Source organism: Malaclemys terrapin, chromosome 2, assembly GCF_027887155.1.
Source record: "Malaclemys terrapin pileata isolate rMalTer1 chromosome 2, rMalTer1.hap1, whole genome shotgun sequence".
In the NCBI taxonomy this organism is placed as follows: Eukaryota; Metazoa; Chordata; order Testudines; family Emydidae; genus Malaclemys; species Malaclemys terrapin.
Window position 1 is genome coordinate 148,941,613 of NC_071506.1, and position 27,793 is coordinate 148,969,405.

General features: G+C 43.6%; 1 protein-coding gene across 3 annotated transcripts in view; it reads left to right on the top strand.

Annotated features, from left to right (window-relative positions):
- The window catches only part of CDH18 (cadherin 18), a 922,085-nt gene that overhangs the window by 212,356 nt on the left and 681,936 nt on the right, over window positions 1-27,793 (top strand). For all 3 annotated transcript variants that reach the window (XM_054020313.1, XM_054020314.1, XM_054020315.1), the window contains exon 2: window positions 12,823-12,932. The gene's annotated coding sequence lies outside the window, so the exon portion shown is untranslated. The remainder of the gene's footprint in view (window positions 1-12,822; window positions 12,933-27,793) is intronic.

Below are 27,793 nucleotides of genomic sequence, written 5' to 3' on the forward strand. Positions count from 1 at the left end.
AAACATTTTGTTTCAGAATTTTTGTTCTAAATGAAATGTTTCAAACATTAAACATGACATTGCATGTCTATTGCCTCATGGGAGTTGTAGTTTGGGCCCTCATGGTTTCATATGATAAGAGTTCTCTGAAGGACAAAATCTATCAAGATGCAATGTGGACCCAATTGATCAAACTGCATGGATCATCAGGGAGCCATATGATTCTGGGTACATCCTAGAAGACATGTGCTTGGTCTTAGGAGAAATAGGTGTATGAACTACAACTACGCAATCTTCTAGGAAAATGCAGGGATTTTGTTTTTATTTATTTGAACTAATTCAAAGCAAAATATTTCAGGTTAATTCACTTAAATAAAATATTCTAATTTGAGTTGTCTCACCCAGTACAAAATATTTGATTTTGATTTTCCTGACCAAAACTTGAAAAAAATGGCAAAATTTGAAATTCCGCATAGAAAATTTTAATATAGTGGAAACTGTGTTTTCTGTCTTTGTTCCTTTTCTTTTCTTTTCAGACAGAGAATTCCTGCTCAGCTTGAGTTATAACTTAAGGTAAATTCTCCTCTGAGGTAGAAATCTCCCCTCAGGACGGTAACACGTACTGGTGACCATGGCAGTAACTGTTCTCTTATGAACTCAAGAACTTTAGCCCAAAGCAGAAATGTTATGTAAATGCTTTCTCTATATATAAATAGTAGGGCTGTCGATTAATCACATTAACGCATGCAATTAACTCAAGAAAAATCAATCACAATAAATCACAGTTTTAATCGCACTGTTAAACAATGGAATACTAATTTAAATTTATTCAACATTTTGGATGTTTTTCTACATTTTTTAATACATTGATTTCAATTACAACACAATACAAAGTGTACAGTACTCACTTTATATTATTTTTATTACAAATATTTGCACTATAACAAATGATAAACAAAAGAAATGGTATTTTTCAATTCACCTCATACAAGTACCATAAATAGTATTCTATTATTGTTTAACTGCTCGATTAATCACGCGATTAATAGCAATTAATTTTTTCAATTGCTTGACAACCCTAATAAATAGTTTTAGATAAGGTTCTAGTAGATGGTGCTCGAGAATATGTAGTAAAGTTTCTGGATTTTATAGGCTCAATAAATCTTCTTGTTGTGCATTGGGGCTTCCTGGCTGCCGCTCTTTATATTAGTTCTTATTATCATGGCAGAACCAAAAGGGTATTTTTTATTGCTTTAATTCTTCATTATGTCTGACCTGAGGCACTGAGTCACTTCAGCAATGACTCTGAGCAACATTCCATTCCCTGGTGCAGTGCAGGCAGGGATACCTATGAAAAGTGGAGCTTCTTCAGGGCCTCAGTGACAAATTATGAAGTATCTACAAGTCTGGACAAAGAATTTTGAACAAGGTGCTTCAAACAGATCCAAAAGTTAGTTCCTAGACATTCACGCCTAATATATTGTGCTGTAAAAGAACCTGTAACCCTTCAATGTGATGCTAGTGAATACCAATTGGGATCAGAGTTTTCATAAAATGGTCAGCCTGTATTTGCTCCTAGGGCACTATATTCCACAGAACAAAACTGTGCTCAAATAGAGAAGGAATGCTTAGCCATTGTGGTTCATGCACCAAGCAAGTCGTACATAGATACAGAATAAAAACCTTTGGAATAAAGCTATCAGCTCCAAAATTTCTTCAAAAAATGTTAATGAAAGTTAAAAACATTGCTTGGCTGTACAATGTGTCTGGTGTTCATTGCAGATTTTTTGTCTAGGGCAGTTTTACCACAAAGGACTGTGATTGCTGAGACACTGTATTATGAAATCTTCAGCATATGCAAAAAGGGGGAGTTTCATCAGGAACTTGAATACATCAACTAAGTAGAATTCCCTCTTGTGATGGATATAGTCAAGCTGCAGATAGAGATATATCCAAACAGAGGGTTGGACTAGATGACCTCCTGAGGTCTCTTCCAACTCTAGTCTTCTATGATTCTATGCTGTTCAAGCATTCAGAATGGTCATCTGGTTAGGGATGGGAAAGGTGACATTTAATATTCATGAATAGTGGGACATATAGAAGAACTGACAGTACAAAGGCTCTATAAATGCTACGGGGGTCACAATGCAGAAAGATGTGTCTGCTAATCCTAATCCACACACACACAAGCCACACTGGTGCTGAAGCATGTGTACCAATGCCTGGCACATCCTGTATTAGCCAAACATGAGAAGTGAGGTGAAAGACGACATGAGCCAGGGACATAGCTGCAATACATTTTTAGCCAGTCTGCAAGGAGAAGCACACAAAATATCGTATCAGCCATGGAGCAAGCTAGAAATGGATTTATGTACATGGCAAAACAAATTTTACCTTGTGATGGCTGATTACCATTTGGATTATTGGGAACCAGACCCCTTATATACAAGAGCAGAAACTTCTGTCAGTGACTGCTGCAAAACTCAGTCAGCCCAGCATGAAATTTCAAATGCTCATTATAATTAATGGGCCTCCGTTTTCCTATTGGGAATTTGTTGCATAGTTTTCAGCATTAGCTGAATAGAAAGATATCACATCACCATCCTTCTCCACACATCACAGCCAGTGTAATGGCAAAGCAGAAACAGGTGTAAAGAAACAATTAAAAAAGCATACTAATTAAAAACCCACTGTGACAGAATCCCCGGGCGATGCTCTGGAACTGCTCCCTACAAAGGAGTCCCCGGGTGGGGTCCTGGGGAAGCCACAGGGTCCTGCACCCACAATTCGCAGTCAGATGTGACTCTTAACCAGCCAATAAAACAGATGTTTATTAGATGACAGGAACGTGGTCTAAAACAGAGCTTGTAGGTACAGAGAACAGGACCCCTCAGCCGGGTCCATCCTGGGGGGCAGCGAGCCAGACACCCACATCTGCACTCACTCCTCGTCCCCAGGCAGCACCAAACTAATTCACCCTCCAGCCCCTCCTCCTCTGGGCTTTGTTCCTTTCCCGGGCCAGGAGGTCACCTGATCTCTTTGTTCTCCAACACCTTTAGCTATTTCCTTACAGGCAGGAAGGGCCCCGGCCATTAGTTGCCAGAAGATAGAGTGTCGGCCTTTTAGGTGCACTGGCCCTTTGCTCTGCAACAATCTCACCCCCTAGAGACTTAAGAAATGCATAGGGGAAACTGAGGCACCCACACTGTATTCAGAGAAAACATTAAGAACAGTCCCACTTCGTCACACCCGCAAATACCATTGCTCTACCAGAGAAATGCACTAACAGAAGGCCTGGGCAGCAGCCCACTACATCATCTAATTTTTCACTGCACATGGACTGCATACAACAAATGAACTTTTGAAGCCATCATTTGGGGGAAAGGTGACAAAAATTAAACAGCGGCAACAGCAAGACAAATATTGCCATAACAGAGATACTAAAGAGCTTCCTGAACTCCAGCTGTTAAGATCAGATGTGGTAAAAGTACCAGGACAACTCCAAAGCCACAAACATAATTTCCTAACAACCAAGGAACGATTGTCCTGAAGGGATGATCTAGGTGTCTTCCCATACGTATGTGGAAGTAGGGAAGATTGTGAGGGGAGTTCACCTACTGGTGCTTCACAGAAATTGGGAGAACTGATGCAGAACATTTAGTGGCCCATAAGTCTCTGGAGGGCAACTGAGAAGAGAGGGAAGGGATTCCCAAAATAACCCCATACACAACAGTATAGTTCTTTATAACTTAAAAGATTACAGCTACTTGAAATTACTCAGTTTTTAGAGGCAATGAGACATAATAAGTGTGTCCTCTATCTGTTTACATGTAAATAGATAATCAATATGGTACTCAAGAATATGCAGTGTAGTTCCTTCGTTTTGCAGTACTGATACAACTTGTTGTGCACTGCACATGGCTTCCAGTGTACAGCTCTTCATATTAGCTTTTAACACGCACAATATTGGAAGTGCTTTTTCAAAATTTAGATATTAGACACTAAGTAAAATCCTGCCATTAGTGTCACAGTTCAGGGCAACTGTGTCTGTATTTCCCCTCAGTGGTCTGGCATGGACACCCACTCTCAGGCCTCTGGATTTCTTACCTGTCACCTCTCTCAGGGGGAGACCAATGTCTCTCTTCTTTCTGACCGGGATATCACCAGGCAGAATAGTTCCTTGCCTGCACTCTCTCATTTCCAACAAAAGAGAATCTGCCTAAGCACTCCCCTTGCTTTCATTTCAGAGACTATTAACAGTTTAACTGCCTAGAATTAAGCTATCACACTGCTCTTTCTATGCAAACGTATGTAATATTTTTTATCTTAAGACTACAGAGAAGACATATTAAAAAAATAAAAGAACCTACATGCATACTAAGGCTATGTCTACACTAACAATTTTGTTGATATAACTTATAGTTGCTCCAGGGTGGGGAAAAAAAACTCACCCCAAATGACATAAGTTACACCGACAGAAGCGCTGGTTTGGGCCATGCTATGTCAGCAGGAGCTGCTTTCCTGCCGACATTCTGCCACAACCGCTCATTCTGGGTGGGTTAATTATGTTGATGGGAGAGCTCTCTCCCGTCAGCATAGAGCAGGAAAGCTTACAGCAGCGCAACTGCATCGGTACAGCTGTGCTACTGTGAGCTCTCTCATATAGACATGGCTATTAAGCTAATCAGAGATCAGTCTGATGCCAGCATGAGCTCTGGCAGATGATTAGTCCTTCACACACCACAAAAGTGTCTCTTCTATGGTCACAAGTTCATAACAGCTTTAGCTGTTATGTGCACCCATGACAAGTCGAGTCCATCCTTTATACTGTTCAGGGTTCTCTGGCCTGGAGTTTTCAGGAGCAGGAAATCAGTAGATTTTTTCTCCCAGGGTGTAACTTCAAAAGAACTCACAATACCTCCTAGGAAACCCATTTCACACATTTTCCCAAACAGTTCTTTGAAGTTCCTAACATCTCCCCAAGGTTTAGATTAGTAAATTTCCTCGAAAAGTTATATACAATCCCCTGTAATACATAAACAATTGCATTTTTAATACAATGGACCCCAAAGGTATTAAGTTAAACCTTTATTGAATTAAGTTTAATTAGATAAAGTTTTGTCAGGCTATTGCAGGCAATTGCCCTCTCTCCCAGTTACTGTTCATAGTCCCGCTTGAGTGAAGGGGAATTCCTGCGATGCAGGTGGTATATCTGTGGTGGTTCAGGGAGACTGATGCAGAGGAATGGGGGTACCTTAGTCCCGCTCATGTTCTTCCCTTTAGTGCATTCTTCATGCCAAGCATCTTCCCTGCGGAGCTGTTTGCATGACAATACAATACCACAAATCCAGCATACCAAATTTCCTTGGAGTGTGTGCACTATATTCCAAGGGGTCCGCTGTTTGGAAACAGGAGTGTACCCTGGGCATGGTAGATCATGCTGCACTGGCGCAATGGCAAAAAGGAGCAACTTGTGCATGAAACAGAGGGCAGGACTTTGGTTCTGTGTTTGTTTGGTTTGGTTTCATGAATGACAAAAATGAGTATTGCATTTTAAAAAGCCTAACAAAGCTTCAGTATAACAAGCACAGACAAAATACAGCTGTGTTTTACTTCTCCCGGTGTAACATACAGTGTACCGAGTGATGTTGCTTCTCACATTTTTACTCAGTACTCATCCGGAGTCAGATCTGTAGACACTGACATGCTGATCAAGGACAAAGAATAAGATCAAACGGATTACCCTGGTTGCAGTTTTTGCACTGTATTCATAAATCCTGGTTCTTTTATGTTTGTTCATTAATTAAGAATCTGTTTATGCACCACTAGAAATCTTTAATACACCAAGGGTGCATACAAAAGCATCACTGAAGGCATAAATTGTTACTTAATAGTCTAATACGTTTGTTTAATTTTTTAATGGATGAATATTATTGGCAGTTAATAAGAACATTACCCTTCAGACTGGTTAGCTGACGATAGCTCTGATGACGCTGGCATCAAATAACTTTTCTGCAATCTTTTATTACATCTTTAATTGTTTTAGCTTTCAGTAATAAGAGCTGCCCATATAATTCATTGCCTTTTCAGAACAGAGGTCTTGTATATAAGGTGCCAACTTTTTTCCTCCACTTCTCTCTTTACAAGCTCATTTAAAAATAGAGTTAGTTGAACTGTTTGGAGGAAGTGTGTTTTGGTGAGTCTGACATTCTACTACCTACCCGCCAGATATTATTTTTAAGAGCCAGGGCCTTCTCTAATGCTTTTGCTGCCCTAAGCAAACTGCAAACCACAAATTGCCTTCCCCTTTCAGCCCAGTTTCACTAACTGTTCTTCCTGTGTAGCCACTCACATAAAGCAGTCACTTAACACTTTTCTGCCCTAAGAAACAGTGTGTTCTACACCTCTATTAGAGCTAGCTCAGAAGGAACCATAATTTCCTCTCTGCTAAATGGCACTGAGGACAGCAAATTTAGGTTAATCCTGCTTACTATGGCAAAAATTGGAACAGTAAACACACAACATGTTGCCCTCCTGCACACAATATATAGTAACAAATTTGTGTGTATTAAATCCATGTGGTATTATGGGGGTGGGGAGGTGGTAAGCATGAAATTTACCATAAGTGGCACACTTCTATAGCAATGGCCTTTAACATAGGCTTTCTGCTACCAGAGTGCCATAGCAGCATTAAATCTCTCTCTACAGATTTTTTCCCTGCAGAGATGGAACTAGTGGAGAGCTGTGATAGGGAAATGAAACAACTGTATAGACACTGAATCAACTGCTATTAGTGCTGGTTTGGAAGGATGGTACCTGGAGGAGAAGGCATTTCATGTGAATTACCCAAGAGCTGTGAGACTGGAATTAGGGTTTACCAAAGATCTTTAGCCTTATTTTCCATTGCTTGTAATTCCTCCAACAATGGGAGAAAAGGTGGTGCAGATTTAGTACAATTGTTTCACTTTTTTACTTTTATGTGTGTTTTATTTCCTTAGAAGGGGAGCACATGAAACAAGAAATTTATTATGGAGCTATTGCATGTCTGAGTTAATGATGATTCAAGATTGTCAAATAACGGGCTCAACTGGAATTAGTTGATCACAGATTATCAATCAGAGATTAGTACATTTTACAAAATACAGAAAGAATAGATATGTTACCGCCTTGGTGGTGGCGGCAGCAGCGATGATGACAATAAAGAGCTTTCTGTGTGTCTCTCCCCCACTTTATCTGGAAGAACGTGGTAGATTTCATTCCCCAACTAAGTTCCCATACTGTACCAATGTCATTGTTTAGGGTTTCCAAACAAAGAGAACTTTTGCCAAAAGAAACATGTTTTGATGTCATTTCTATACATTCTCAGTTTACCTGATTTGTGTGTAAAAACATGATTAACAGTTGATAGGCCTAACAAGATAATATATTTCAGTGGGTCTTTCTTCCCCCATAGTTATTCTTTCCTATCTGCTGTGTATGTGTTTGTGTATATGTGTGTGTGTGTGTGTGTAAAATTAAGGGAATGGTTTCCCAGACAATCTGGAGTTTTATGCACATAGAGGCACCCAAGATCATTAAATACAGGCCTGGTCCACACTAACCCCCCATTTCGAACTAAGGTACACAAATTCAGCTACGTTAATAACGTAGCTGAATTCGAAGTACCTTAGTTCGAACTTACCACGGGTCCAGACGCGGCAGGCAGGCTCCCCCATCGATGCCGCGTACTCCTCTCGCCGAGCTGGATTAACGGCGTTGATGGCGAGCACTTCCGGGATCGATCCCAGAAGATCGATTGCTTACCGCCGGACCTGGAGGTAAGTGTAGACCTACCCACAGTCTGACACACAGAATTCCTGAATAGGGTTACTTATCGATCAAGGATCAGAGTTCTGGGCCTTAGAACTCAATATACTCTTCGTTAATAGCCTAAAGATTCTAAAGAATAGTGTCACGGAGTCCCCGGGCGATGCTTTGGAACTGCTCCCCACAAAGCCAGTCAGGACTTTGGGGAGCCTCCTCTCCCTCGGAGCAGACTGTCGTCAGGGCAAGAAGCTCACACAGCTTCACCTCCTGGGTCTGACATTGGAGCATTCAGCATATGCCCCTCCGTGCGCTTCCCACAGCGAGTCCGCCCAGGCGGGGTCCTGGGGAAGCCAGAGGATCCTGCACGCACCCCCCACTTCGCAGTCAGACGTGACTCTCAGCCAGCCAGTAAAACAGAGGTTTATTAGATGACAGGAACACGGTCTAAAATAGAGCTTGTAGGTCCAGAGAACCAGACCCCTGAGCCGGGTCCATCCTGGGGTCCCGTGAGCCAGATACCCCCGTCTTCTGCCCTCACTCCTAGTCCCCAGCCAGCTCCAAACTGAAAACCCCGTCCAGACCCTCCTTCTCTGCTTTGTTCCTTTCCCGGGCCAGGAGATCACCTGACCTCTTTGTTCTCCCACACCTTTAGCATCCCCTTGCAGGGGGGAAGGGCCTGGCCATTAGTTGCTAGGAGACAGAGTGTCGATCAGAAACTGAGGCACCCACACAGTATTCAGAGGAAATATTAAGAACAGATCCACTTCGTCACAAATAGTTAATACATTAATCAAATATACAGAAAGTAAAGGATGAAAAGTGTTAATGTTTGCTAACAGATTACTAACAGAGCACACACAAGTAGCACAAACTGCTTGAATTATAACAAAACAAAGGAATTAGCTTGCAGAACTCCCGGTCACATGATATTATCAAGGCCAGGAATTTAGCAGGTTCCAAACAAGGATTGGAATTTATGAATAACAAGGATAGCCAGTTATAACAGATTTTTGAAGGCATATGAAGCCTCATGCTTTTGGGCAGAAGCTAATGAGGTGTTAGAAATTTTCCTCGTAGGAGGGGTTACTTCCAACTGCCCCATAACCAGCTGGTACAACTCACTATTGATGTTAGGACACTGAACTAATAGATGAACCACTGATTTGATCCAGTATGCAACTGCCAGTGTTCATAAACGGCACTGATCTTAATGGCGTATATTTAAGCATATATTGCCATATTTATAGACTAATTAAAGCTTACATAGAAATCAGTAAGAGTACATAAAGGGTAAGCTACATAAAACTTACACCAAAGCATAACTCTTTTTAAAAAATAAAATATAAAACATACGGAATTCAGCTGGCACTCCAGAAGTTGGAACCCAAATAAAGAGAAATATTTTAGAAAGCTGTGAAAAAAATTCAAGCGCAAAGCAAAACTAACTGTTGGGTCTCTTTGTCCCTTCTTTCTGAATACAAAATTTCTGGCAATAATAAAATAGTTTTTGAAACTTATAAAGGACTTTATTCCTCCATATGTAACTTTTTCAGCCTTACTGAAAAATCATACTAATCTAGGGCCTACTAAGTCTCAGATGCCCAGGCCTTAAAGATTTGTTTTCTTAATTTCTCTTTTGTCAGAGATGGTTGTTGATGGTATACTATTTTCTAATCCTTGCCTTGCCCTTATTCTGCAGGTCCCAGAATCCCTGGTTAGCTAATATATTGTTTTAGTCTGTTGAACAGGGCTATGCTCCACTGAACTGAATGTGGGTAGGAACTCTGGAATCCTAATACTGAGTCTGTCATGAACCAACTGGACCTGATTTCCCAGTGTCTTGCTCCTTGTGTAGTAATTTACGCATGCGTAAAGTGGATTTAAAACACTACTGTTTGTTGTATACCAATTTTGTATTCATTTTCTACAGGTATAACTTAGGGCATAAGACTGTGGAGGATCAAGACCATTGTGTGGCCTTGAGCATATCACTTAACAATAATTAAAACCATAAATCTGCTTCAGTTTCCTTCACTGTGTAAAATAGGAACATTATTTCATAGACTTTTAGGCCAGAAGGGACCATCATGATCATCTGGTCTGACCTCCCGCACATAACAGGCCACAGAACCTCTCCCAGCCACTCCTGTAATAGGCTCATAACCTCTGGCTGACTTATTCAAATCATGATGTAAAGACTTCAAGTTACTGAGAATCCACCATTTATACTAGTTTAAACTAGCAAGTTACCCATGCCCTATGCTGTAGGGCAGTGTTTCCCAAATTTGGGATGCTGCTTGTTTAGGGAAAGCCCTTGGCAGGCCGGGCTAGTTTGTTTACCTGCCGCGTCCGCAGGTCCGGCCGATCGCGACTCCCACTGTCCGCAGTTCGCTGCTCCAGGCCAATGGGAGCTGCTGGAAGCAGCACGGGCCGAGGGTTTCTGCGAATCTGACCTTGGAGAAAATTCCTTCCCAACTCCAAATATGGTGATCAGTTATACCCTGAGCATGTCAGCAAGACCCACTAGCCAGACACCTGGGAAAGAATTATCTGTAGTAACTCAGAGCCCTGCCCATCTAGTATCCCATCTCGGGCCATTGGGGATATCTGTTAACAGCAGTCACAGATCGGCCACATGACATTATAGACAATCTCATCATACCATCGCCTCCATAAACTTACCAAGCTCAGTCTTGAAACCAGTTAGGGGTTCTTTTTGCACCCACTTCTCCCCTTGGAAGGCTGTTCTAGAACTTCACTCCTTTGATGGTTAGAAACATTCCTCTAATTTCAACCCTAAACTTGTTGGTTGCCAGTTTACATACATTTGTTCTTGTGTCAACATTAGCACTTAATGTCTCTCCCTCCCTGGTATTTATTCCTCTGATGTATTTAAAGAGAACATTCATATCTCCCTTCAGCCCTATTTTGGTTAGGCTAAACAAGTCAAGCTTCTTGAGTCTCCTCTCATAAGATGGGTTTTCCATTCCCCTGATCATCCTAGTAGCTCTTCTCTGCACCTGTTACAATTTAAATTTATCTTTCTTAAACATGGGAGAAGTAACTCACAGTGGTGCTGTGGTGATTTAACAGTGTTTTTTTTTTTTTTTTTAATATAGAATTAGAGCTGATCAAAAATTTTCTGAGGGAACAGTTTGTTTCCTGAAAATGCTGGTTCAAAGAAGTCAAAACCTTTCACAGGAATATATAGATTGTCAAAATTTTCATGGGAAATTATTGAACTATTTTATTTTGATAAGGTTGAAAAGCTTCATTTAGACTTTTATAATTTGGGACAAAATCAAATGTTGATATCTCTGAATTTCCTATGGGTATGAAAATTCCATTTTTTGATCAGCTTTAATTAAAATATTACAGCATTGCATGGAGCTAACAAACAGTGAAGAAATGAAGATATGAAGGAGCATGAGATATTATCTAAATTGCCTGAATCCTACATTTGGACAAGATTGAAAACAGAGTATAGACTCTATTCCTTTGTTATGGATGTTTTTTCTACACTTTTGTTATTAAATACTCATAAACCTCTTTAAAAATCATGATTATTCTTTCTGTGCCGGTGTAACGATGCTGGTTCTGGTGGGACACAACTGAGAGTGCTAATTCAGGACAAATTGCTTAAAACAGGGCAGTTACAGCCCAAGGCTGGGGTTTCTCCACCTCTAAGGCAAACCAAACCAGCCAGACAAAAAGGACTTTGTTCTCACCCCACTAGCTAACCACAAGTCACACAAGCAATTTCCTTAGACACTCCAGTTATCCAGTATCACCACCAGTGCCACTCGTTATGGGGACAAATGGTTATGAAAACCAATACCCTAGTAAAAGAAAAAAAAGGTTCTCTTGATCCCGAAGGACCAAGCCCCAGACCCAGGTCAATATACAAACCAGATCTTACCCACAAATCATGCTGTTGCCAGTCCTTTAGAATCTAAAATCTAAAGGTTTATTCATAAAAGGAAAAAGATAGAGATGAGAGCTAGAATTGGTTAAATAGAATCAATTACATACAGTAATGGCAAAGTTCTTGGTTCAGGCTTGTAGCAGTGATGAAATAAACTGAAGGTTTAAATCAAGTCTTTGGAGTACATCCACAGCTGGGATGGGTCATTCAGTCCTTTGTGTAGAGCTTCCATTTATAGCAAAGTCCCACCAGAGGTAAGAAGCAGGATTGAAGACCCAATGGAGATGAGGCATCAGCCTTTTATAATCTTTTCCGGGTGTAAGAACACCTCTTTGTCCTTACTGTGGAAAATTACAGCAAAATGGAGTCTGGAGTTACATGGGCCAGTCCCTGCATCCTTTTCTGAGTTGCAAGGCGTATCTGCCTTCTCTCAATGGGTCAGTTGTATAGCTGATGGTCCTTAATGGGCCATCAAGCAGGCTAGGCAGATCTAACACCAACTTGTCTGGGATGTCTCCCAGAAGCATAGCATAAGTTTGAAATACAGGCAGTATAGAGCCAATATTCATAACTTCAACTACAAAATTGATACACACATATAGGCAACATATCATAACCAGCAAACCATAATCTTGTCTCAGACACCTCATTTGACCCCCTTTATACAAGATTTGGTGCCACAACAGGACCTTGGTTGCAACCATGTTCTATATGGGCCCAGTTCAAATAAAAAATGTGACAGACAGTTTTTCATGATTGGTTTTAGAAAAGCTGATTGCCCAACCAATTTTACAATCTGGAATGTGATATATGGGCAGGAAAATTACTGAGCTACTTACAAGCCTGGAAACATCCCTACTATCCATTTGTTGTGACCTGAATTTGCTTTTATGGACAGCTGTTTCTTACCAAAAAAAAAAAAAAAAAAAAAAAAACCACATGTGCTATTATTATAGGAACTTGAAAGCAAATATCTCAACATCTATCTGTCCCAAGTGCAGCATTTTAGGTAGATTGCTATTTTTCATTTCGGTATCATGCTGGCAAAATGTTAACTGAGAGGCACATTGTTATCTGATAGGCATATTGAAAGCAGTATTATTCTTTTTCAGTGAAAGTTTGTGAGCCTTCCACGTCCACCCCTTGATATCTTCATGGGAGATGCTCAAGATTGTTTAACCAACATGCATTTCTGAGCTGTGGGCTACTCATCAAATAAAAGGTATTTTAACTTTTTTTTTTTTTTTAATTTAATCACCTGTCATGAAAAACGTGTTTGGCTTGTTGTGTGTTTTATTTATTTATTTAACTTTTGACATTTCTCCTTGCTGTTCTATAACCCTCCCCTCTTTTTTCTGCTTTAGGCTTTTAACATTTTTGGTCAGGAAAACAGAATGCTTATATTCTATACTCTTTGAGGCCGGGGTACGTTTTCATTGTATGTGTGTACAACATCTATTGCACTGAGCCCTGATCCCTGATTGGTGGCCTCTGGGTACTACCACGCTATAAATAATAAATAAGAATAAGAATGCATAGTGTCTCCTGTGACTGATGTACTCCTATATGCTGCTCCATATTTAGCTTGACGGGGCTGCTGAAGAGCTCTGCTGTAGCCTCTGAAATTGTTAGCATGATGTATCTTAAGATCTTTGTATCAACGGTATTAGTGAGCAAGACTTCCAAAGTTTCTTAGAAATCTGGTAGTTCTGGATGTAACAGTTCCAAGCATAATTTTCATTTTAAATGCATTTGTCCACAAAGATTCAGGTAATAGTTTCCTGACTACATTTTTCATGCCCATTTCTTCTATTTAAATAATCCAAAAACAATTATTACCTCCCCAGTCCTTAGGTCCCCATAGAGCCTACCCCCCTCCCCCGGATTTTTTCAATAATATGTGATTTCAAATACTATAATCTGACAGATAGAAATAAGGAACTCTTCCTGCTTATAAAGATACCAAAATTTGTACCGTGGGTGGAAATATTTGAAGAAGATAGCTCAAGTTAGAAGCTCAAACGCTTAACTGGTGACAAAGTGAGTATATCTAATCCTGGCAAGTTTAAAATGACTTAGTTACTATGAACTTGAGCTGATCAGGAATTAGTGGATGAAACATTTATTCACTGGAAAATGGCAGTTTGTGAAAAAAACAAAACTTTTAGCAGGAAAGGATCAGTTTAAAAAAAATTCCTGTTCAAAAAAAGAAAAAAAAAAATGCAAAGCTTTGAAATTATTGAAATGTCCCATTTTGATCTGTTCTAAATGAAAAGTTCTGGTTTGGGGGTTCAAAATTACTTTTTATTTTGAGTTAATTTTATAGTTAAAAATAAAAAAGATTGAACTCAGAACAAAACATTTCAAAATTATTGAAACAAAACTTTTTGATTGACCTGAACTTAACCTCCCCTCTCCCGTGATTTTTGGTTCATGAAATTTTTTGAAATTTCAACAATTAGTCACAATTCTATGCGGGGAAATTTTCAAAATCTCAAAATTTTTCATGGGAGGGGAAAACTGTTTCTCTCTTAAAGGCCCGCATATAATACATTCGGTTATCATCAGTGTTAAAATAGCTAGAGCCACTACAATTTGAAAAACTGTATTTTTGTATTTCATGGCTCATTTTGTGAGTACTGCATAATACTTTAGCCAACATTTAGGACTAAGCTAAAGTCTGATTGTGGAAAATTTCCAAATGTTAATAAGAATGCTGGTGGTTACACAGACATGACTATTCTATTTAGAACACTGTTCTCACAGTACCAAATGCAGTAGGGACTTTTAGATAAAATTGAATTCTCTACATGCTTCATGATACATTTTCAAAGTACATTTTATTTTTCATGTTTAGCAGTAGTTAAATGGCAATTGATAGTTCATAGTTTTTCATTGCAAGAAACCTTGATAAAACTTCCTTAAATATCATGTAAAGAAACTACAGAGAAAACACTTAAAATGTATAACAAGTTCACATAAACCCATGGAAATGAGATTTCATGGTTCCAAAGCTTTTGACATTTTATTCTATCCAGTTGGATAACAGGTAATTGTGAGTGCCTTTGTAGTACTGTATCATTTAAAGTAGAAAAATAAAATGAATCACTTGTGGAATAGATGAGAACTAATGCATAGAGTGGAAGAATGCACAGGTACTGACTCCATGGGTGCTCTGGGGCTGGAGCACCCACGAGGAAACTTTAGTGTGTGTGCTCTGCACCCACTGGCAGCCAAGCTCCCCCCCCACCTCCTCCTCTGCCTCCTCCCCTGAGTGCGCCGCATTCCCACTCCTCCACTTACCTCCCAGCACTTCCCGCCTTGCTGCAGCCAAACAGCTGTTTGGCAGCATGCTGGACGGGAGGGGGAGGAGCGGGAATGTGGCGCGCTCAGGGGAGAAGGCAGGAAAGATGCGAGAATTTGAGGAAGGAATAGGAATAGGGACAGGGAGGGGGTGGAGTTGGGGCAGGGACTTTGGGGAAAGGGTTGGAATGGGGGCGGGGCAGGGGCAGGAGGGGACAGGGCAGGGGTGGAGTCAGGCTGAGCCAGAGGCAGAAGGGGGTCGAGCACCCACAAGCGGGAGCAGAATGGAAGAATGATCTTGTTACTGAGGCGCTGTGGTGAGACTCAGGAGATCTGAATTCAGTCCCCATCTCAGCCACACACTCCCTCTGTTACCTTAAGCAAGTCACTTAATCTCTTTGCCTCAGTTTAACAGTAAAATGAGGATCATACTTCCTTTCTCCTAGTTCATTTAGGCCTGGTCTACACTAGGAGGTTATGTCAAATTTAGCAGCGTTAATTCAAATTAACCCTGCACCCGTCCACACAACGAAGCTATTTATTTCGACATAGAGGTCTCTTTAAATCGATTTCTGTACTCCTCCCCGAGGAGGGGAGTAGCGCTAAATTCAACATGTCCATGTCGAATTAGGGTTAGAGTGGATGGAATTCAATGCTAATAGCTCCGGGAGCTATCCCACAGTGCACCACTCTGTTGACGCTCTGGACAGCAGTCCGAGCTTGGATGCTCTGACCAGCCACACAGGAAAAGCCCCAGGAAAATTTGAATTCCTTTTCCTGTCTGGCCAGTTTGAATCTCATTTCCTGTTTGGACATCGTGGTGAGCTCAGCAGCACTGGCAACAATGCAGAGCTTTCCAGCAGAGGTAACCATGCAATCGCAGAATAGAAAGAGGGCCCCAGCATGGACAGATTGGGAAGTCTTGGATCTGATCGCTGTGTGGGGCGATGAGTCCGTGCTTTTGGAGCAGCGATCAAAAAGACAATGCGAAGATCTATGAGAAGATCTCAAAAGCCATGACGGAGAGAGGATATAGCCGGGATGCAACGCAGTGCCGCGTGAAAATCAAGGAGCTGAGACAAGCGTACCAGAAGACCAAATTGTCAAATGGACGCTCCAGATCCCAGCCCCAGACATGCCGTTTCTACGAGGCACTGCATTCCATTCTAGGTGCGACCCCCACCACTACCCCACCACTGTCCGTGAACTCTGATGATGGGGTATTGTCGATAGCCGCTTCCTCGGAGCTGTTCGTGGAGGGGGAAGATGAGGAAGGAGATGAGGAGGACGAGGCAGTCGACAGTGCTTTCAACGCTGATTTCCCCGACAGCCAGGATCTCTTCATCACCCTCATGGAGATCCCCTACAACCCTCCCTGGACCGTGAATCAGGGGAAGGATCAGTAGGTAAGTGTTTTAAACATTTATTTTGAATAAAATAGGCATGGTATGTTAGCAATGGGTTTTTAACAATTAGTTTGCCCTAGGCGCTTAACTTTTTAGTCCTTGCCAGTGCAGCTAATGGAAAAGTCTGTTAACATGTCTGGGGATAGAGTAGAAATCTTCCTGGGACATCTCTACGAAGCTCTCCTGGAGGTAATGTGAAAGCCTTTGCATCAGGTTCCTGGGGAGAGCAGCCTTATTGCTTCCTCCATGGTAGGAAACTTTTCCGCGCCAGGCTAGCAGCAGGTACTCCGGTATCATTGCCTGGCAAAGCATGGCGGCATATGGCCTTGGTGTTTGCTGGCATTCACGCAGCATGTGGTCTTTCTCTGTCTTTCCTCATCAGAGTGATATCACTTGTGGTGACCTGCTTTGAATTAGGGGAATTTTAGTATGGGGCCTGTTCCTTTAAATAACTGTAACCGGTGGTTTAGAGCCACGCGGTGGGGCCGGGGAGGCGAACCGTTCCTGCTGAGCGCTTTGCCGGCAGCATGAAGGGATCTTTCCCGGGATAGCCACACGGTGGGGGCGGGGAGGCGAACCGTTCCTGCTGAGCGGTTCGCCGGCAGCATGAAGGGATCTTTCCCGGGGACAGCCACGACGGGGATGGGACAGGGGCAGAGTTCATGCCGGCCGGATCGCCGGCAGCGGGCAGGGATCTTTCCCGAGCCCAGCCATGTGGTGGGGGCGGGGAGGCGAACCGTTCCTGCTGAGCGGTCGCCGGCAGCATGCAGGGATCTTTCCCGGGGACAGCCGCGACAGGGGTGGGACAGGGGCAGAGTTCATGCTGGCTGGATTGCCGGCAGCAGGAACTGGCCAACGCTAGGAGTATTGCTTGGAACGTGAAAGGAGGGCACTGCTGTAAATTAAGCTTTAAGCAGCCAAAAGTCTACGGCTTACCATGGCCGCCTGCTAGCAGAATTCCATTGTCCGGACCCGCTTGTGTGATCTGTACAGCAAGACCCCAGGCACTCAATGTGAAGACAGAAAATTCGACTTTGTACTGAGTGCACATGTGATAGGTACTGTGCATGGTCTTGTTCACAGAGAAAGACTATATTCATTGTTCGCAAAAATGTATCTTTTTGAGGAATTCACTCCCTTTTTCCCATCCCACAGCTGCAAGTGTCTCCCGAGCTACCCCGGCATCCCCCTCCCAGAGGCTGGCGCAGATCAGGCGGTGAAAGAAAAGGACACGGGACGAGATGTTCTCAGAACTTATGGTCTGTTCCCGAGCCAAGGTGGCACAGCAGATCCAGTGGAGGGAGAACATGTCACAATACCAGCGATCACACAACGAACGGGAGGACAGGTGGCGGCAGGAAGACCAGCAGGCGACTCAAACGCTGCTTGGACTAACGAGGGAGCAAACGGACACACTCCGGTGCCTTGTAGATGTTCTGCAGGACCGGAGGCAAGAGGACAGAGCCCCGCTGCATTCTATCGCTAACTGCCCTCCCCCGCCACAACGTCCCATCCCCCCCTCACACAAAGTCCTAAGAAGGTGGGGCGGCAGGGGCCGTGAAAATAGTCACTCCACCCCTGCAGACTGCTCAAATAACAGAAGGCTCTCATTCCCAAAGATTTGATACGTCCTTTCCTTCCCTCCAAATGCACCTCACCCAAGCCCCCGTCCCAGTTTCATCCCCTAACTGTGTAGTTCTTAATAAAAAATACTTTTCTGTTAATTACTGTTTCCATCATGTTCTTTTAGAGGACAGTGTGTTTGAAGGGTGGAAGGGGATAGGTAATTGGAGAGGACAGTCACCTTTACCAGGGAACAGACATGGGGGCAGGTTCAGCAGAAGGTCACACACACATTGCAGTCACTAGGCACAGTGGTCAGTCTGGGAGGTGGTTTTCATGTTCTGTGTGGGGAGGCTATGTGAGTTTGTGGCGGGGGAGGGCGGTTACAGATCTTATGCAGCGGTCCTTAGCCGAAATGACAGAGCCACGCAGCAGGGGATCTGTAATTGCCTCCCCCGCCACAAAGTCACATAGCCCCCACACACAGAGTCCCGAAAAGGAGGGGTGGCAGGCTCTGTTGAAACAACCAGTCCACCACTGCGGACCGCTCTAGGAGCAGGAGCCTGTCATTCCTCGAGTTTAGAAGCGTCCTTTCCATCACTACACCCGCTCCCCACCACAGTCTGCGTCCCAGTTTCAACCCTTTACCGCGAAATCCTTAATAAAGAAAACTGTGTTAAAGAACAAAGTTTCATTTATTTTATTTTTAAAGGTGTGTTGGAAGGGGGGGAAGGGGGTTGGTAACTGGAGAGGATAGTCAAAACATTAACTGGGTAAAGGAATGGGGGCAGGTTCAGCTTCTGATTAAAAAAACATAATAGTCACAGGTTACCCTGCTCACTCTGGAACCTAGCTTTCAAAGCTTCCCGGATGCACAGCGCGTCCCGCTGGGCTCTTCTAATCGCCCGGCTGTCTGGTTGGGTGTAAGCAGCAGCCAGGCGATTTGCCTCAACCTCCCACCCCGCCATAAACGTCTCCCCCTTGTTCTCACAGAGATTGTGGAGCACACAGCAAGCTGCAATAACAATGGGGAGATTGGTTTCGCTGAGATCAGGGCGAGTCAGTAAGCTTCTCCATCTCTCCTTCAGACGTCCAAAAGCACACTCCACCACCATTCTGCACTTGCTCAGCCAGTAGTTGAAGAATTCTTTTTCACTGTCCAGGGCGCCTGTATAGGGCTTCATGAGCCAGGGCATTAGCGGGTAGGCTGGGTCCCCGAGGATGACTATAGGCTTCTCCACATCCCCAACAGTTATTTTGTGGTCCGGGAAGTAAATACCTTCCTGCAGCCGTCTAAACAGACTAGAGTTCCTGAAAACGTGAGCGTCATGAACCTTGCCCAGACATCCGACGCTGATGTTGGTAAAACATCCCCTATGGTCCACCAGTGCTTGCAGCACCATTGAAAAGTAGCCCTTTCGGTTAATGTACTGGCTGGCCTGGTGGTCCGGTCCCAGGATAGGGATGTGAGTTCCATCTATAGCCCCACCACAGTTTGGGAATCCCATCGCAGCGAAGCCATCTATGATCACCTGCAAATTTCCCAGGGTCACTACCTTTGAAAGCAGTAGCTCAACGATTGCGTTGGCTACTTGCATCACAGCAACCCGCACAGTAGATTTGCCCACTCCAAACTGATTCGCGGCTGACCGGTAGCTGTCGGGTGATGCAAGCTTCCAGAGGGCTATGGCCACTCACTTCTGGACAGTCAGGGCTGCTCGCATCCGGGTGTCCTTGTGCTTCAGGGTAGGGGACAGCAACTCACAAAGTTCCAGGAAAGTTCCCTTACGCATCCAAAAGTTTCGCAGCCACTGTGATTCATTCCAGACCTGCAGCACTATGCAGTCCCACCAGTCCGTGCTTGTTTCCCAGGCCCAGAATCGCCGTTCCACAGCATCAACATGACCCATTGCCACCATGATGTCCACGGCGCGGGGTCCCGTGCTTTGTGAGAGGTCTGTGCCCCTCTCAGACTTAATGTCCTCACCGCGCTGCCATAGCCTCCTCGCCCAATTTCTCAGCATCTGCCTCTGAAAAAGGTGGATGATAAGGCGCGAGGTGTTGACAACGGCCATAACTGCAGCGATGATCGCAGCGGGATCCATGCTCGCAGTGCTGTGGCGTCCGCGCTGTCAATCACCAGAAAAGTGCGTGAACTGATTGCCCGCCGGCACTTTCAAGGAGGGAGGGCAGGAGTGAGGGTTGAATGACGACAGTTACCCAAAACCACCCTCGACACATTTTTTGCCCCAGCAGCATTGGGGGCTCAACCCAGAATTCCAATGGGCAGCGGGGACTACGGGAACTGTGGGATAGCTACCCACAGTGCACTGCTTCCAATGTCAACGCTTGTCCCATTAGTGTGGACTCACAAAGTCGAATTACTGTCCTTAGTGTGGATACACACGTTCGACTTTGTAATATTGGTTCCACAAATTCGCTTTAAGTAAAGTCGAACTACTCTCGTCTCTAAGGAATTCTCCAGAATTTCAGAAACTGCTGGGTATTGCTATGGAACTCTTTCTTCTCTGCAGTGATGATGCAGAGTCTGATGTCAGGATGGTTGCTGACGAATGTCTCAATAAAGTTATAAAAGCTTTGATTGATTCCAACCTTCCTAGGTTACAGTTAGTACTCTCGTAGTGTAGACATACCCTTAGATTGTAGGCTCTTGTGGGCAGAGATTGTGTCCTACTATGTGTACGTTCCAGCCAAGATCAGGACATCATTGTAGTAGGCAGTCTCTGTGTCACCAAAGTATAAAGAATAATGTCTTTCATTTATTTAGATTCTCTTCATTGTCCTCCTCCTCCCTTGTGCATAAGCTCGTAACAATAACTTTTCTACAAGAGTGGACTGTGAAGAAAGTAGCAAGTCTGGAAGATTTGGAAAGAAAAAAACTCTTCTAGTGAATTATTTTGTAACAAATGGAAGTAAACACCAGGGGAATAAGTTTAAAGTCAGTGATTGAGGAAATAGCTGGGTCCACTCATTCAAACATTTGAGCCATCCTGTTCTGTAAGGTTCTTAAAATCCTACACTGCTATCAGGTGTTTGGGTATTGACTGAATGACACTGATACTAGATGGTGCCTCTGTAATATCTTACTGACAAGCAGACCAGTTTCAAGATACATTCTTTGCTGTACATAGTTCCTATTCATAACAATGAGGTAACAAGCATAGCTTTAGCCCGCAACTGCCCTCTCCTGCACTTATTTCTTTCTGTCCCAGTAGGAAGTCTCACAGAAAACTAAAGACTGCATAAAGAGTACACAGGAAGTGTGGCATCTCCACACTTCCTAGAGAATTTACTGTATATCACATCTTCCCTTTTTTTTTGGATCCTTTTTTAAAATTGACTTACTGAATTTAAACACTGTTAAACTAAACTATCAAACTATTACAAATACTGTAATGGAATTAATTCTTCGGGTTGCTTGAAACACAACCCTAGCATATCTTGCTCAGTCTTTTGTGATATTTCAACTATTTGTCTGAGCTGCTGTACTGCAAACCCTCTTCAGGTAAAATCCTTGTCTGTAATAGTTCAGTCTCATGGTCAGTAACAGGGTCACTCTGAATTTTTTTCAATTTGTATATCTGGTCTTACTTCAGTTGTCTTGGCCACGGTGTCAAGTATCTTGAGCAGAGTATTATGATTTCTTAGCAATATTTTGCCTTGATCAGTGATCACTAAGTATGAGAAAGGTGATTCTTCTTTGATCCCGTGGCTTTCACTGGCTAGTGTCTATATCCTGCCAAATTCTCATTGGGGCTTTGTTTATTGAATTGTGGAAGTGGTCATGCTCCTTTATTGCAATATTTTGTCTAATTGTACTTTCCCAGTCTTTTCCTCACTATCACAGGCTCCTTAAAAAGAAAGGAGTACTCCGAAGAAGTGGGCTGTAGCCCATGAAAGCTTATGCTCTAATAAATTTGTTAGTCTCTAAGGTGCCACAAGTACTCCTGTTCTTTTTGCAGATACAGACTAACACGGCTGCTACTCTGAAACAGGCTCCTTAGTAATCATTCATACATCTGTTATAGAGGAATTCAGCAGGTGACTTTCCACATTGCAGCGAAGTAGCTCTATAGTTGAATACTACTAACTATAAAAAGAACAGGAGTACTTGTGGCACCTTAGAGACTAACACATTTATTAGAGCATAAGCTTTCGTGGGCTACAGCCCACTTCATCGTATGCATAGAATGGAACATATAGTGAGGAGATATATATACATACAGAGAACATGAAAAGGTGGGAGTTGCCCAACCAACTCTAAGAGGCTAATTAATTAAGATGAACTGTTGTCAGCGGGAGAAAAAAAAAAAACTTTTGTAGTGATAATCAAGATGCCCTATTTCAGACAGTTTGACAAGAAGCTGTGAGGATACTTAACATGGGGGAAATAGATTCAATGTGTTAAGTATCATGTTAAGTATCCTCACAGCTTCTTGTCAAACTGTCTTAAATGGGCTATCTTGATTATCACTACAAAAGTTTTTTTTCTCCTGCTGATAACAGTTCATCTTAATTAATTAGCCTCTTGGAGTTGGTTGGGCAACTCCCACCTTTTCATGTTCTCTGTATGTATATATATCTCCTCATTATATGTTCCATTCTATGCATCCGATGAAGTGGGCTGTAGCCCACGAAAGCTTATGCTCTAATAAATTTGTTAGTCTCTAAGGTGCCGCAAGTACTCCTGTTCTTTTTGTGGATACAAACTAACACAGCTGCTACTCTGAAACCCTAACTATGGGTCTTGTCTTGCATCAATTGCTTTTTGAGCAAGTTCTTCACTATACGTATTCCATATTCAGCTAATCCACGGTTTTGACGATATCTGGGACTAGATGTCTCATGATGAAAATTGTACATTTTAGTAAAGTTCAGGAATTCCCTATTCTTGAACTGTGATCTGCTGTCAATTATTACTTTTCTTGGAATTCCATGACAATGCAAATACAGATTGAATGTTTCTGACAAATTTTACTGCTGTGACATCTGTAGGCTTGGTTTGATATGAGTAAGCACACGTTTGAGGTCTCATTTCTTGGGAAACAGGATTAGGGAAATAAATGTATCATCAGGCTGGAAACAGAATGTATGTACTAGCTAAGATAAGGAGGAACATCCCGGGAACCATTTACAATGGACAAGATAAACCTGGAACTCAAAATGAGGCAGAGTAAGTTGTGCATGGACAGTGTGTGTCATCATGCTGTACAGGGATTGGTTCCTACAGAGTAACCAGGTCAATCCCAATCCCTCTGCCCACCCCCTATGCTTGAATCTGATCAACTCAGCGTAGCTTTTCTGTATAATAAAAAAAAATACAGGAGTGATGAAATCTGCAGTCAAACTGAGTTCTTAGGAAACTGAGGGTGAAAAAAGTCTCAGAGAGAATCCATCAGAATCCTCCAATGTGACTACTTTTGGGAAATTGCTTAAGTAGTTCATTATAACCAGGTGATTATGTCTTCCCAAACTGAATACGTCAATTCCAGCTTTGTCCTGTGGAACTGCAAGTTCTTTGTGTGGTAACACTGGTTCTTTCTGCTGAGAATCTCTGTACTTCTGAAATGTTCCACACCTGCTCACCATTTCTTTGATGTCACTATTCATCTATGGCCAGAATACAACTTCTCTAGCTCTCCTTTTTGATTGTCATTCCCAGGTGCCTTTTGTGTATTCATTCCAACATTGTTCTTTCATCACTGTGGGGATCAGAAGCACTCCTGAGATCAGTGAAACTTTATATTTATAGTGTGAATACGCAGGTGGGGAGTATTTTTTTGTTTTGTTTTATTTTTCCTTTACTTATCACTTGTATCACTGTTTGCAGCATTTCATCTTTAGCTGTTTCTATCCCCAGTTTATTTCACATACCTGGAGATACAGCATATAACACTTTTATTATATTCACATGTATGTTTACTGCTTGTTCCACATCATCATGCTGTGTATTGTCAGATGGAGCATGTTTCTTGAGAGAGAGTCTGCCATTACTAAGTGGCATCCAGGTTGGACCTCCAGGGTCACATCATACTTCTGTATTTTCAAAAATAGTTACTGTATCCCTGGTGATGCTTCTCTAAGTCCTTATTTGTGTATTGCAGTCAGTGGTTTGTGATCAGTTTCTACTTTGAAGCTACATCCATAGAGAAAATTTTTAAAGCTTGTACATCCTTACACCAAACCTAGTCTCTTTTTCAATGTGTGTGTACGTCTTCTCTTTGGCTGTTATAGCCCTAGTTGTATACAAGAGTGGCAAATAGTTAGTTCCATGACACTGTAATAGTACTGCTCCCAGCCCTCCTTTCAAGGTATTTGTGGAGAGTTTTTCTTTCAATGGATAAAAAAATTGCAGCACTGAAGCTGGTATCAAAAAGTGCCTTCAATGACTGAATTCTCTTACATGCTTTGACATCCAAGGCCATTGAATGAGTTTGTGGAAGAGGTGCCTTAGATGAGTTATATGGTTATGTATGAATTTGCTGACATAATTCAACATGCCTGCAGTCTTTGGAATTCCCTGTTTATCTTAAAGTCTCAGCATGTTGAGTGTTGCTTGAATCTTTGATTCATCAGGCAAGATTCCCTTGGAGGTTAATCTCTCTCCCAACTATGTTATTTCTGTTGTTTGAAATTGATATTTGGCCTTGTTCAGTTTAAGGTTTTAGCTGTCACAATTTCCAGTACTCTCCTTAGTCATTCCTGATTGTACCTATTGGGCTTCAGGAAGTGGGCAGGCGTAAGCCTGCCCACTGCTAAAGGGTCCCACCCCAGCCTAAGGGGAGGATCCACATGGCCTGAAACTCAAATAATTACGGGGGACAACTAATGTAAAAAACAGGAACAGGAGTGCGGTCACAGGGTCAAAAGAAGGGAACCAGACGGGGACACCGAGCAGAGGACCCCGGACAGCGCCCACTGCTCCTCAAAGCCGTCAAGGGAGCCAGTGGACGCCGCCCAGAGGAACTCTGCCCGGATACGTGAACGGACAGAGGATCGGAAACAGGCCCCACAGTCACAGGAACCTCCATCGGCCAACCTCCTCTCCCTGGTTTTATAGATGGCCTGTTTAGCCAGGGCCAAGAGGAAGTTGACCAGGAGGTCCCGTGACTTTGTGGGGCCACGGATAGGGAGTGCATAAATGAGAAGGTGAGGGGAAAAGCGTAACCAAAAATGTAACATAATGTCGGTGAGGAGCCGGTGTAGGGGCTGCAACCTGGCACACTCTAAGTAAACGTGAGCCAGGGTCTCCCTCACGCCGCAGAAAGGACAGATGTCCGGGACAGGGGTAAACCGCGCCAAGTACACGTCCGTGCTCACGGCCCCATGAAGGAGCCGCCAGCTGATATCCCCGGCAGTCCTCGGGACCAGGGTGGAATAGAAGCTGGCCCACCGGGGCTTCTCACCCTTGACAGGTGGTAGAAGGTCCCGCCACTTCGTATCGGGGCGGGACACGAGGGTGAGGAAGTGAAGAGTGTGGAGCACGAGCATGTATGGATGTTTCCTTGGCGCGGTCAGGAAACGAACCGGCTGCAAGTCATGCAGCCGGCTCGCAGAGAAGGGGTGGGAGGGCCGGTTGTTTCCATGGGGCAGGGGCCCGATGAAAAGGTCCGGAGGGCCAGGGGTGGAGGGTGGGCAGGGCGTACCCTCGTGCAGGACCCGGTCGTGGCAAACCCGAGCCGCGGGTGGCAAAGCGGCCCTCACCTCTTGAAGTACGCGCCGGGGAGTACAAGGCCTGGAGAGCCCCATGCGCCGAGTGAGCGTCAGGGGATCCAGCCAGTCTCCCGGGTCGTAGTCCAAGAGGTGTCCGACTCTAGTGACTTCTGCCTGGACCAACCTCTGGCGCACCGCGGGGGACTCCGCCACCTGCACACGGAGCTGGGGGTTGTGTAGCAGGGGTTCCGCGAGGAGATCTGCCCCATTCCTGATTGTAGCTGGGTGATTACCCCCACTCCTGCCAGGAAGGGCTTAAAACAGCCCTGGCAGAGGTCTGCAACTCTAAAAGCTGGGCTGATTGGGGAAGTAGCCACAGCTGGGCCATGCCCCAATCAGGCCCAGCTGGCCTGTATAAAAAGGCTGTGAGCCAGAAACTCAACAGTCTCTCTCTGCCTTCAGAGAGAGAAGGGCCTGGCTGCAGGGAGCTAAGACAGAGTACCTGAGCGGAGCAGGGCTGGGGAGCTCCAGCTTGGAAAGCCCCAGGCTGCGGCCTAGTAGGAGGCCAAGGGGTATGGGGGGTTGCAGAGGGGCAGCCCATGGGTAGGCTAAGTCAGCAGGTCTAAACCCAACCTTGCCTGTGATGAGTGGCCTATACTGTGGTCTGCCCCAGGGAGCGGGGGATAGTTGGTGACTGGCAGTGGCCTTATTCTGAGGTGAGGTAGGGATAGTGGGTGGGGGTTCCCTGGGAAGGGGAGATCCTAGTACTGAGGCGTGTACTGCCAGGGGGCAGCACCCCAGATCAAAGGGCACTGGGGTCCGGGAGGGACACGGGGCCAGAGGACAGGTGGATCACCGGCCTGCAGAGGGCGCTCTGATGGCTGGATGGAGCTAATTCCCAGAGTCACCAGCAGGAGGCGCCGCAGGGGTTAGTCCACTCCTCTACACTGATATTCAAAGGAAGTCCTGCCGCACTGGGACCGTGGCCACTGGGAGCTGCGGGGGATGTACCTGTGGCTGATCAATGTAAACAAAATGTCTCGTAGCCCACCATCGGATTACCTGATGGGCCACGTTCCGAAGGTTGCTGACCCCTGCTCTATGGTAATACATCCTCTTAACAAGACTAAGCACCTCACACATGTGTAGGCCCAAGCCTGCTTGCTTCAGTGAACGCTCTCCCAACACTTTAATTGTTCTTCCATTATAGTCTTTCACAGACACTTTATATTCTTCCACTTTTATGTGCTCCATATATCTCTTTATTCTGGTTTCTCTTGTTACATTTACTTATGTCCCAGTGTCTAATCATGTATGCCACATAAGTGCCATTTGTGCATATTTTAATTAGCCAATCTTCTGAGTTTTCAGCCTCCTCCATTATTATGTTTAAGAATAGCTCTTCCCCTTCACTTAGGGGAATCCCCTTCTGCATTAATACATTCACTTTACTGCTTTCTTTGCACATTTTAGCATAATGGTTGGGCTTTTTACAGTTTTTACACATTCACCTGAATGCTGGGTATTTCCTTTACTTATGCTGGTTGCCACATCACTGGCATGGTTTCCTGCTTTCCATGTTTCTGTCCTTGCCAATGTAATTTCTGTGAACTTTTCCCTTGCTAGCTCAGCTGTAGTACTCACAGTTGTGCTCTGTGCCTGCCCTAGGATTTTTATCTATGTTTCATTATGTTCTGTGGCTTGGCATATACATATTGCCATATCTAGTGTCAGATCCCTTTTCCTTTGTAATCATTCATGGACACCCTATCACAATCTGTTTTTTAATGAGAGAGTCTCTTAACATTTCATATTCACGGGACTGATTTTTTTTTTTTTTTCAGTGTGTGACCAACTCCTCTGTTTCTCTACATTCTATGTTCTCATCCTGAACATGAGTCTCTCATAAATAAACTTTTTTCCAGAGACACAATGATCCTCAAACTTTTTCTTTTTCTCCAAAGTTTTCTTCTCTTTCCCCACCACCATCTACATAGAATGTATGATATACATCTAGTTGCATTTGTGCCTGCCACTGTTAAGAACAGGGCAATCTTCTGCTCATCCTCCAGTTTATTTTCAACTGTGGCTTTCGTTATACGGTTCAAATTTTCCCCGATTCTCAGGGTTGAGAAGG